The sequence below is a fragment of the Tyto alba genome, unplaced genomic scaffold (genome assembly GCF_018691265.1).
Source record: "Tyto alba isolate M040663 unplaced genomic scaffold, T.alba_DEE_v4.0 Super-Scaffold_42, whole genome shotgun sequence".
Classification (NCBI taxonomy): domain Eukaryota; kingdom Metazoa; phylum Chordata; class Aves; order Strigiformes; family Tytonidae; genus Tyto; species Tyto alba.
This window is the reverse complement of record NW_024881318.1, coordinates 5,309,491-5,322,338: the sequence shown is the minus strand read 5'-3', so window position 1 is coordinate 5,322,338 and position 12,848 is coordinate 5,309,491. Positions and strand designations below refer to the sequence as shown.

General features: G+C 43.2%; 2 long non-coding RNA genes across 2 annotated transcripts in view; both read left to right on the top strand.

Annotated features, from left to right (window-relative positions):
- LOC116965871 overlaps positions 1-6,073 on the top strand; it is a 95,465-nt gene extending 89,392 nt beyond the window's left edge. The window contains exon 7 of the long non-coding RNA XR_006166669.1: positions 4,311-6,073. This is a non-coding gene — a long non-coding RNA (uncharacterized LOC116965871). The remainder of the gene's footprint in view (positions 1-4,310) is intronic.
- A 447-nt stretch (positions 6,074-6,520) lies between these two features.
- On the top strand, positions 6,521-8,635 carry LOC122154638. The gene is made up of 2 exons (XR_006166670.1): positions 6,521-8,299; positions 8,606-8,635. It is a non-coding gene; the product is annotated as an uncharacterized LOC122154638 (long non-coding RNA).
- The last annotated feature ends 4,213 nt before the right edge of the window (positions 8,636-12,848 follow it).

Sequence of the window (12,848 nt, the reverse complement as noted above, 5' to 3'; positions counted from 1 at the left end):
CTGATTTTTATTGCTATTTTTCAAAGAAGATCTGTATCTTCCAGCGTAGGAACATTTCAGCCTGGCTATGATCCCTGCTCCCGTAGAGCATTCCAAGTGCTTGGTGTGACGTCATGCAAGTAATAGAAGTTGCACCCTAAAAAGAGAGCCCTGGGTGGGAAAAGCTGGATGTGGTTGAATTGGAAAGCAGCCCCGTTGCTCTTGGCGGTTGAAAAGCAAAGCCCTGTTTGTTTGTTTGCTGATAGCCCCTGTGCAGTTTGCTGTGGCTCCAGGCTGGGAAGGAGGTACATAATAGCTTGTCCCTGCAATATGTCATGCTGATGGTCTGTCGGTCATTCCCAAACAAGTTTTACATGCAATTTTGTTTTCCTTCAGGGTAGCTGCTCAGTACTTAGTTGCTTGGGCATATAATCTCTTCGAAAGAGGGACAGCCACACTAAATAACACACTTGGTCCTTAGAGTTGCTATATTTTGCTAACTTTTAAGGCTTCTTTTTCCATCTTCACAGCTTCATGTATCTGCTGAGAGTGCTCAGGAAAGCAAATTGTTTGGACGTGATATGCCCATATGTCTTCATTGCTCTTAGCATGGCTGTGGGAGTGATACATTTGTACTGGTGGTTTTCTGAGCCATGCTGTGCTCCAGCTCTGCCACAGCTTTATCCCAGTCTGTTGCCAAAACCCTACTGAGGCAGTGTGACGGTCATGGTCTTCCCAGCCTGGTCTCCAAGGTGTGATGGTATTGTCATAGATGGTGATTTCTCCTTCGCTGCGTTCATGGCTAAAGTGTCCCAATTAGGGACATTGGTTTGGAGGGCAGTGCAAAAAGGAGCTGGGAGAATGCATTCCTGGTCACCAGGAATCATCATTCCATGCGGTAGGTCAGCTGCATTCAGCGGAGAAAAGCGGCGGTGTGGAGGCACCTGCAGTGTGTGAACTAGACATAAACTATCCTACCTGTATGTCCCACGGGGAACAGCCTGCAGGAGCTGTAAGCTGTCCTTCAGGGGGAGGTGGGCACTAGAAAACAAGTTTTGATACTGAACTGCATGTATCAGATCCGATCAGTGAGTTCTAAATATGTCATTCCCCCTCCCCCCCATTGCTGATGGAGCAAAGAATTGAGGTTCATTTGAGACAAAGAATTCTGGTACACTTTCAAGCCTTTAATTTAAACCTGCCTCAGTTTCCCCAATAGAAAGCTGGGTAGACCTTGCTTGCGAGTAGTGCAATTACCTCTAAAGTCTCCAGATATTCACATTTGACTCCTTTAGAGTCTTTCTAATCTGGCAAGATACCTATTGACATATTCTCTACTGCTGCTTAAAAATGTCTTGCCCCGCCTCTCCCTCTTGGCAGCTCTTTCGCCCTGTGCAGCCTCCCAGGAAAGTTTGCAAGTGCTTTTAATTGACTGAGAGCGGTTTGTGCTGTGCTCAGATCCCTGGGCACAGACAACTGGCTGATGAGGTTTTACTATAATACATTGCAGCAGCAATGGCTTTTTCCTTTCAAAAATCTGCTGTATTGGAATAATAATTAATAGGTTGTAAATTTTGGATTGGACTGGGCCATGTTGATGGAGCTTCTGTGCTAAGTGGCTTTATGGTTGCTGAAAATGGGCGTTGGTGCCATAAATGTAGAGAAGAGCCCCAAGCATCTCCTGACCCTGGGGTCTCCCCCTGCGCCGAGCCCTGGGGACATCCTGGCTTGTGGAGTCCCCCAAAGGTCACCTCCTTTCCTCACTCCAGGCTTTGTAAGAAAATGTATGTCCTGATCCCCCTCTGACAGTGAGAGCTGCCTTGTAATGGTGAGAAATTACACTATGGCAAGGAATTCCCATTCCTTATAATAGGATATACATGAGCATGTGCTTTCAGATCCTTCCTGAAGGGTACATGGAAAAGCAGATCCAAACCTGTCAAAAAAAAAAAAAACCAAACCAAAACAACCAGAAACCACATAGTAAAAAGAACTCCCACAAACCACCAAATGCTCCCATGTTTTAAATAAGAAAAAAACCCAAGAGCACTTAAAATTCCCTGTGCTGGATGGGAGACACTGCTCTAACACTTGACAACGCATTTCAAAACATTATCTGCTGCTTCAAATCCCAACACTTGGATCAGCTCCCTCCCAAAGCTTTCACTGCTTCTGCTCCTGGATGAGGTAAATACATATTCTGGTTCCTGGTGGGATTTAAATTTCCTTGTTTATTGATTCTGAGTGTTAATTCCTAACGTGAAACTTTTGCTCAGTCTTGCAGAACGGACGGATTTGGTTTGATCGACGTACTGATGATGCCTTGTAAAAATATAGGTCTAGAGTATATAATCCCGACAGTTTATTGGAAAATTGCTTTTTTTTTTTTTTTTTTTTTTCATTTTTTTCCCCCAGCAGAAATGAATTCAGACCAATCAGGGCATTGGATTAGTGAAGCTTGACCTGCTAAATTGAATCAGACAGTTATACAGCATCAGATGTTCACTGCATTGACCTTTTTAATGAGAAATAGGTCTATTAGGTCTGTTTGACTCTTGGTAAAATATTTTATGAATCTGAGTGGTGCTTTCCATCACTTAGGTATGTATCAAGTTATAGAGGGTAGGTTACAAGGCGACCAAGTAAAATTAGCTTTTTGATGGCTTGTCCAGGTGGAACATGTCTAATTTGTTAACTTGCTGACCCCTTTTCTCCCTGTGCCAAAAGCCTCAAAAAAAGCAGAAGCCAATGAACAGCCATTACAAGGGGAAGGAAAAGGCAAAAGCGCCCGATAGAAGCTGCTCTGGCAAATCTCCAGCAGCCTGTCAGAGATAAAAATAAAAAGGCAGTGCCCCAGGCCCTCCCGCTTTTATGGAATTTCTGGGTTTGTTTTTGAGAGGGGAAGCCCTTTCTTCTGGAAGTGCCTCACCCTGGAGCAGTGGCTGTGCTGTATCAGATGCTTCCCTCCTTATTTCTCCTGTTCTTCCCCTCTTCATTCGATCTGAATATTTTAACCAGCTCAAATTAAATAATTGCTCTGAATTATTTCTAACTGAGCTGCAAATTAATTCATGTGTCTCTTCTCTGGGATTTGAAGCACTAAGTGCAGAATGCATTGCACACAAGCTAAGAGCTTGGTTAACTCAACTTTCTTTTAAAAGCTGTTGATATGTTGGGCTATTTTAGAGGAATCCATGGGGATTCAGTGATTTCCTTCACAGCCTTTATGGAGAAAGGAGGGTGGGGACAGGCGTTGACCTGCTCAACACACTTTGTGCTTTGCTCCTTGGCCTCTGCACACCCTCAAGGTCAGATATCTGCGTTGTGCTGCTGCGTCATCCCTCAGACACGTTGCCTAAAATTAAAGGTGCTTCAGATTTGAGCCAAACGTCTAAATACAAGCATTTTGTCCTAGTTCAGGTCCGCTGTGATATTCTCCTTGCCTGCCAGTTCCCACCACAGGGATGTCCCCTCTAATTCCCGTGTCACGTCTGCCAAGCCCTGGGGGTGTCTCAGGCAATGGGAGGCCACCTGAGATGCCAACAGATGCTCACCACAAAACTGCTGTCTCCCATCCATGCATGAGTATCCATGAAATCAGGGACTTGTGGGAAATAACTGTTTAGGAAAAGATCCATTTACCCAGACTTGCTCTGGACGTTGATCATCAACTGTCTTTGGGAAAGACAGTTGATGTTATTAGTTTTTATCTTTGTTTTTACACTGAACTTGTGTAAACACCTGTCACAAGTAGCATGTTCACGGTGAGCTGCAGTAAGACCTTGTCTTTGCCAAGATGCAGTTTCCTCTTCGTTCCTGAAACCAGTTAATACCTGTTTATTTTATAAAAATGGTCAGGTATAGACTTTTCCTATAATTTGACAGACATCCCTGCATGGGGACACGGTGTCTAGATCTTTTGTGACAAATAGAAGAAATTAACATTTTATAGAAAGTGAATAGTCAATAATTCATTTCATAGTTGCCATGTACAATTTTCCCCATTATTTGGAGAAGATTAAACGAGAAAACTCAATTCATTATTACATTTTAAAATATGCATTGGATTTCTCTGGATTGTTATTTAGGCCTGCTCTCCCAATGCTGTTTCTTGGCAAGAATAGGGTTGATGTGTTTTTTCTTCTTTTCTTCCTTTTTTTTTTTTTTTTTTTTTTTTTTTGCGTGTGTGTATGAAAGATTAAAGACTCATTTAACATTGAAACATGTGTTCTTGCTGATTCACACTGGGGTTCCTGTTAGAATGTCATCTGCTGAAACACTATCTCTGATTTCGGCACGTCTGACATCAAATATCTGTTATCACTTTCCAGGTGCAGTGGCCAACATGCTGTGATTTGAAAGATGATCTTGGACATGTTTTCCACCGAGATGGGAGGATTCCCCAGTGCTTGAAAGAAGCAAAAGAGAAGCAAAACCAAAAAATCTTGAAGAAACCAAAAGCTGTTCATGAAGGGAGAGTTTCTCCTTGGAGGAAAATTGCAGCTTTTGTCCACTTCTGTTCAGAAATGTCCCCAGCCATGATGGCTGTGCTTCCTCTGAGACCTTGTGGACTTTACAGCAGATTCATCATCCCAGGAGGAGTGTTTTGGGCCACGCAGCTGAGAGAAGATGAAGCTGAGCTGGGAGGTGTGGGAGCCCAGTTGTGCTCATTGCTGCTCTGGTGGGGCTCCAGTAGATCTTTGACCTTCAGTGTCTCCATGCCTGCTTCCAGCCTGCCCATTTCCAGGAGTTAGTAGCCTTGGGGGGGGAAAAAAAAAAAAAAAAAAAGGGTGTTTCAAAGACAGGAATTTAGAGGGATAGAAATGAAAAAAACAGCAACCAAAACCGTATATGGACATTTTTGCAATAATATGACGAAGTAAGAAGAATTAGAAACGCCCTGTACCTTGAAATTCTAGCTTTTGCAGACATCAGCTTGGAGGTGGATCTGCATGATCCACCTACCAACTCCCATGTTATCTCTCAGTATGAAGGAGAGGGGTATGTGCAGATGGTGAGAGCTGGGTCGGCTCTCTCCTCACGTCCCAAATGCCACCTCTGTCCCTTGTCACCAGCTTTGCTCCAGCTTCCACGAAGCCCCCCAGGAAATGCAGGGGGTGGACGAGGTCTGTGTAGGCTCAGCTCAGGTCAGGCAGGGGTGGTGGGAGCTGCAAACAAGCTCCAACCCCTCCTGCTCAGGTGTGACCTGCGGGCAGGGAGCCAGCCCCTTGCCCAGCAATGTGCGTCGTACCCCGCGAGCAACGCGGCGAACAACTTATCCACGTCTGGTCTGCTAATACATATTTATTCTGTTAACAAGTAATTCATTCCTGAACAGAAAGCTCGGGAGTTGATTTATATCGCAGTCGAATCAAGTCTGAAAAAGCTGCTAAATTCACCGATATAAATCACGACGATTTTGTTTTTGCTATGGGCTGGAGAGAAAACGGGAGCTGAGCAAACATGGCACTTCGTGACTGTTAATAATTAATATCAGCTAATGAACAGCATGAGAAATGCTCTAGTATTGTTAATATTATTAATAACACTGATAATTGTTTTAGTATTGCAACAGTGATCATTCATAATAATAATGGTGAAAGATGGGTGCCTGGGAGTGCCCTCATCACCCTGAGGATGCAGGTAAGTTGTGTGGTTGAGGGGGTGTAGCAAAGGGTCCATGTTTCCTTTTGCAAGATGCTTTTATTCCTCATTTGTGGTGGGTGTCAGAATAAATGTGTATGTGGGCAGAGACTCCCCACCAGTATTGCCCCTGGAGAAGTAAATCGGTGTAAACTATTCCCAGGTTGAGTTGTATGTACCTAAAACAACCATGTTGTTTGTATGTGGTAAATACATGCTACAGGGAACACACTCAACTCCAAGTATTCTGTGGACTTAAAAACTCAGGGTTTGCTGTATTTTTATGTGTGCACTTTTTTTTTCCTTTCTCTTAAATTAATTACTCTTTAGAAGGTAATGTTTCTCCTGTAACTTTTGTATATCTTCTGCCTCTGTACAAGGTAAAATGACTTTAGCTCTAATTTCTATCATTTTAACAAACAGCAAATAAAATGGATGTGGATTTCCTGGATGAAGCGTTTGGGAGCAGGGATTGCAGGAAAGGTTTAAACTCCCTTGATTAAGTTTCCCTGAGAGGTTTAAGTGAGCATGTCCTCATTCAGATTCAAGTTAATCTACAGTTTTTCATAGACATCATGTTTTAAAGCTCTAAATCCATGAAAGGCGCTTTTGAGCCTTCTGCCTTGTCGTGGCTGCCCAGTGACGGTGCTGAATTTGATGAATTGATGATGTATTCAACCCAGTGCACCGTAAATAGTTGCTAAATATTCAGCAGAGCCTCGGCTGCCTCCTTGCACTGAGGCCCAACATAAGCTCAGATGGTGACATTTTCCTCCCTAATCCCTTTACTCTTTTTCCCATGCAGGAGATTTTCGAAGGATGCTAAATGTCACCAAAGACCCTTCAAGATTGCAAAACTATTTAGAAGTTTTGTGTTTGGGATTTTTTTGTCTTTTGTTCTTTTTTTTTTTTTTTTTTTTTTTTTTCCCCAAAGAAGGTTCAGTGTGTGGTGCCACCACCCTCTGCAGAAGAGCCTGGTTTTGGTGGCATCTCTTCCAGCATCCTTCCAGAGGGACCTGAAGGTTGAAAGCACACCATGACCCCATGTCAGGGCAAAGCCCAGGTGATGCTTTACTGAGGATTGGGGCTGTCTTCTCCAGAACACTCTGCGAGATTATGGTCTGATTAATAAAATACAGACACTTCAGGCAAAATAGTCTGAGGCTAACAAAGCTGATTGCTTCTGCATCTTGCAGGCTGGTTAGCGCCAGCCTGAGTGAGATCCATCACTTTGGGGGAATGGCATCACACGGAAGAGGAAAGGAGGAGGATCTGGTAATGTTGTACCTGCGGTTTATTTCAGATTCTCACACTGAAGGGGGGTGATCAGTGTTTTTAACTAGATATCTCAATTTTCTAGGATAGAGGGGTGGCCTCTGTGTCCCAGTTTCCATGTGCAAAGTGAGGCAGCAGGTTTACCTGCCAAAACTGGCATGAGAATAAAACATCAAAATTTTAACCGTTGGAGACGAGGACCAGAGAGAATTCTATGGGATTCAAAGCCACAGCAGAGTCCATGGATATAGCAGTTATGGCCAGCATAGCTCCCTTATCCCAGCCAAAAATTAGTTTTTAATTTGTGAGGCTTAAGAGCTGTCTGTAACAGGAGATGCTACATCTGTGCAAGGCCGTTATGTCGGGTGAATTTTGAGGTGGGGAATGAGTTCAAAGAGGAAAAGTGTTATAAGTGCAACAGTTAGTAGGAGTAAAGAACAATCTCTCTATTCCTGCAAATGTTCAAGTTTTGAATGTTTTCCTGAGGTAAGAACAGAAAGAAATTGAGTTTTGTGTGAACTGGCAATTTAAACCAAAGATGATATTGTCTGTGTTATTTGGGCTGTTTCCCTTCAGTCAGTTTGAAGAACATTTTTGAAACAGTAATCAACTTAAATAGAAAACCAGTATATTGTAAGAGTTTTTCACCATTTCAAAGCCTTTTTTACCAAGAACTTGATGAAAATGGCTCTCTGCAATGACTAATTTTGGGTTTGATGAACAGGAGTCCTTAGACCAGATTAATTTTGCTGAAAAAAGGCTGTCCAGCTCTATTCTCCACATCCTGGCACAAGAACCACATTATCTCATGTCTCCTGGCAGCTGGTGCGCTGGGTCGGGGAGAAGGGCTCAGCTTTGCACCCAGCCTGGCACTTGGGGATTGCTCTGTAGTCCTCTGGTACAAACCAAAGTCAAACACTGTGCAAAATGTTTTTTATCTATCCTGCGTAAGCATCAGTTTGTTATGCACAGAAAGAGATCACTGCATATATAAGAGAAGATTTTTTTATTTCTTTTTTTAGGTTCATCCCAATCAAGTCTTTGTTTTTTAATTGTTTATACATGGAGAAGGTTTATTGACCATATTTCTCCATGTTTCTTAATTGTGAGCACAGATGAATGTACTGAGCATAACATTTCCACTGCCTTATATGAGTTCATAACATTTTGCAATAACCCTGGCAATATTTGTTTAGATGAACACTTGAAGGACATCTGTTGGTGCCGGAAACAATGATGTAGGTTTTTGCTTTTGTTTTTTTAATTGCTATTTTGTCAGAGGAATAGGCACACTTCTGTCACTTGCAAAGAAAATCCTGCTAAGCACCGACAAAATCTGCTCTGAGTTACCAGTGTTCCTCCTTTCCCTCTCTAATTGGCAGAGTTGCAAGAACGACTAAAGGTAAAGTCTGCTAACACATATTTTGGAAATTGAGATCAATATCTTGCTAAGCCATATGTACGTCTCTCCAGGGGGTTTATTTAGCCAGTTAGTGTTTGTGTTGATGATAGCACCGTGCGTTCTGTTTGATGTTGGGTTTGAGAAGGTGTGCGAGCAAGCGATGGTGTGAGCACTGAGCTGGTGTTTGCGGGAGAAACGTGCTTCATCTGCTACAAATCTGTGACCGAGAAGCTGTGTGAAAGGGCGACAAAAACGCAGGACTCAATCAGATGGTCCACCTCTGAATCCCGTTTTTTTTCCCCCCAGGTGAAAAATAAAACATCAGCTAAAACTTTTTGTAGACTCTGGTCCTTTGCAGCAACCAAGTGCTCACTGCGGGGGGATGCCCTTGCCGGTGCCCAGTATGGACCAGCCCCTGTCTGGTAGACCTGGGGGAGCTGAAGGCCCCCCCATCCACTGGTGATGGAGACGTGTGGAGCTCCAGCAGGAACTGCAAACTCTCCTTGCTCTGTGGTGGTCGTGGAAGCCCACCCTCCCTGGGGCAGGGGCTGAAGGGGATCCCTGCCACGAGCCCAGAGGGCTGCATCTGGCCACCTACGCCTGGATTTCATATTCACTGTCATCATTTATCACCCACATGCCTTCAGGGCCCGATTCTTGTTTTCTTGTGTAAAACGCAAACATTTTCCTTTGGAATAAAGATATTAATTAATTTTCTCAGCTTCATCTCCCTGTCCTTCCCTCCCTCCCTCTCTACTTGAAGTAAAGACACTAGGATAAATGGCTATGCCTTTAACAGTGCATGGCTTTTGCTGTATTTTTCCTTCATTTGCAAAGCAGGACTATATGGTTTCAAGCCAGAGTGCTTCATATGTGAACGGGGACAAACACCCTAAAGCAAAAACAAGTGAGAAACTGATGTCTTCAAGAAGAAATCTACGCCAACTGTCTCCCAAGGTGGCAGCAAACACCTCCTTATTTAAATTGGGAAAAACACCTCTACAAATGACTACATCTCAGCCTGACCCACTCACATGCTCATAATTTAGGAGAATCTTCCCATTTCTGCATGCCCTGGTGAAGAAGCGAGGGCCAGGCAGGAGGCTGGGGATGCCACTGCTCCCTGGGGAAGGATGGCTGAGCTGACTGACACCCAAATAAACCTTGGAATTTCAGGTGGGGTCTTTTTCTTTTTCTCATATGTGACTTCAGGCAAATCACTCAATATGCTAGCACCTCATTTTCTCATCAGTAAAATGAAGATAATAGCATCAAAGAATAGTTTGGGTTGGAAAGGACCTTTAAAGCTCATCTAGTCCAATCCCCATGCAATAAGCAGGGACATCTTCAACTAATTCAGGTTTCTCAGAGCCCTGTCCAACCTGACCTTACTCACTCTTTCTTACCCCACTAGGATATGGAGACGGATATACTGAAGTCTGTGAGGTAATTAGCTGTTGTGGCATTGGGTCATCCAGTAATTCAAATGAATCTTAAAGGAGAGATTAAACATCATAACATCTGTTTCCTCTCCTCTGAACCAAGTAGGAAAACACCTGATTTTTGCAGGGGTACTTCTGTCCAGGGTGACCTTGGTGCAAGTCCTTTTCTACTTAAATTTTGACTCTTGATGGCTTGGAAAAAATAGGAAAGCTTAACATGTTTCTCCAGGTTGTTAATTGGACAAATTGATTTGAGATAATGCAGGTGTTCTTGATGTCTTGCCCTGCTTTTTCATTCATTTTAATTCAAGTCACTAATGGTGCAGGAGCTGGTCCTACCCTCATAGCACAGCTGTAGCAGTTGGAAGTGACGTCTGTGTTTTGCTTTCTGGTTTTGTGTGTTCATAACAGCCTGAAAAAAAGTGATGCCTCTGCCTTGGACCCCTTCACTCTCAGGCAATGCATGGGAGGGGGTCACTGCTGCAGGCTGTTACAAGCTGCTGCAGCACTGGAACAAGATGCCTCTGCCCCATCCCAATTTCCTTTTGTAAAACATCCACTGGGGATCACCAACACGAGATTCGGGGACAGACTTTGTAGTAGGGCCTGTTGCAAAAAGACAAGGGTAATGGTTTTAAACTGAAAGAGGGTGGATTTAGATTGGACATAAGGAAGAAATTCTTTACTGTGAGGGTGGTGAGGCACTGGCCCAGGTTGCCCAGAGCGGTGGTGGATGCCCCATCCCTGGGAACATCCCAGGCCAGGTTGGACGGGGCTCTGAGCAACCTGATCGAGCTGAAGATGTCCCTGCTTGTGGCAGGGGGTTGGACTGGATGGCCTTTGAAGGTCCCTTCCAACCCAGACCATTCTGTGAAATCCAGCTGAGGGGTTTGGAGACTCTTCTGAGATGCTAAATCTTTTTTGATCTTTGCCCTTGTTGTATCATCTGGTAATGTTAAAAGTGAGGTACCATCCCCTCCTGTGGATTTTATCAGCAACTTCACTGCGATGTGGTTGCGACGATGTGTGAGGTGTGTGGTACAATGTTGTTGGTGGGAAACAAAACATTTAGTGTAATTTTTGATGAGTACCAGCAGTGTTACTGCAGTGGTAAATCTTTTTATCTTTAGAGACTGTAGGTCTGCTAGCCAGGTGCTATTCAGAACATTACTTTGAAAGTACCTTGTGACTTTTCCCTAGCAAGTTATTTAGGAATTCGAAAACCCTGAATTATCTTTTTATTAACTTTATATACTGGTCCAGCATGCATTCAGACTGAACATTGAAAAGTTTGCCAGCCAACGAAATCAAATCAATTAAGCCCACAAGATTTACGATGCGGGTCTTCAGAAGTTTCAAGGACTGGAGTCACTGGCCTTTTGCCAAGGACACAGAAGGAAAACCCATTTTTTTACCTTGACCATTTTGACATGGAGGTGGAAAATTGCATCACTGGTGCACGCGATGTGAAGTGAGCTGGGAAATTCTGTATCAGAGGTGTTGTGCTGTGGGAGGATTCATCCCCTTGTCATGCCTTGTGGGCTGCATCTTTTGGGACAGATTTTCAGAGGATCAATTATATATCTATATTGAGATATAGATATATGTAGATATATTTGATTGAAATGACAAAGGATGTGAAGTTATCTTGGGTAAAATCACTTATACAACCCTTGACAGTTATGTGATAAAATGTCAGAAAAATTGGAGCAATGATGCTTGTCTTGAGACAGGAGGGGTTACAGACAGAATTGTGCATGGGGATGTTTGAAAGTGTCCTTTGAAATTCGCAAAACTCTGTCCTCTCCATCTACCCTCCCCTCAGCAACATCACCCTCCAGCATCCCCACCACATCTGCCTGCGCAGGAGGCTGAGTTTTCTTAAGTGATCCAGATATTTGTCAGAATGTTATCTTGTATCAATTGTGTGTGAAAAGTAACCTGAAAATTGCAAAATTAGAAGGGTTATTTAATCATAAGGAACTACAAGTAAGTCCATGCACAGTTTAACTTCTCTTTCCAAGAGTCACCAAAAATGGTCAAACTTGAATGGTACTGGGAGGATACAAAATTACTTCATAAAAGATATTTGTACACCTATTAAATAATGAGTTTTAATGGAAAATAACAGGTTGAAACACTACAGAAAGGCACTGAAGAGAGCAAGGTACACACCTTATTACCTCTGAGCATATCTACATCCCTGTTAAACTGACTTGGGCTGACCTCAGCAGGTGGGTCAGCAGAGAACTGGCTGTGTGGGGAGGGGGATTTACCTTTTTTCCCCCAAATGGTAACTTTTGACAAGGATTTTACATAAGAGCCTTCCTTTTCTACCTCTCTAATATTTCCATTATTGTAATTTTCTTTTCCTACACACAAATCACCTCTGGTTGAAAACCAGGTTTCCTTATTCTCATTGATCTGCTACATGAATCTAAAATTACCTAAAGCTGTCACTCCTTCACATCCTGATGTGGTTTGAATGCTCTCCCAAGTGACACACTTCAGATCTTTACTTGCCATGTTTTCATTCCTTTAAAAAAATGTGTCTTAAAATAGTTCTTGTTTCCCTTTGCAGTTTATCGATTACAAGCTGTCAATTTCCAGTCCCTATCTTGACAAAACTTTTGTGGTGTAGGGCTGATTATTAAGAAAAATTGCTTCTTCTCCAGCTGTTACACCTCCTTGTGTAGGACCTGGGTGACACTCGTGTTTTGTGTCAGCAAGAAATAATCAGAGACTTACAGAGTCGGGATAAAAGGAAGCTTTTAGTGAGTAAATGTGGGCTTGTAGGAATGAAAAAATAAAGATAATACAGGTGCTACATCTTGTGGGATGTTGCTAAAGCTCCCAGTGGGTTCAGTGATCAGGATGCGCTTCCTTATTCTTGCCTTTGTGTGTGCTGCATGGTGCTGGCTCCATCCAGCCCTCGTCCCTTACAGCAATTTCTCTATCAAAGAGCTATTAAAGGAAGGGTCTCACACCCTGCCGTATGGCAAATGGATTGTGCGACAAATTCAATCTGCCCAAAGGAGGTAGAGATTCATCTGAAAAATATGTAGGCAATGCTCCTGGGGAAAGCGGTGCCTGAGGGATGCGTGGGG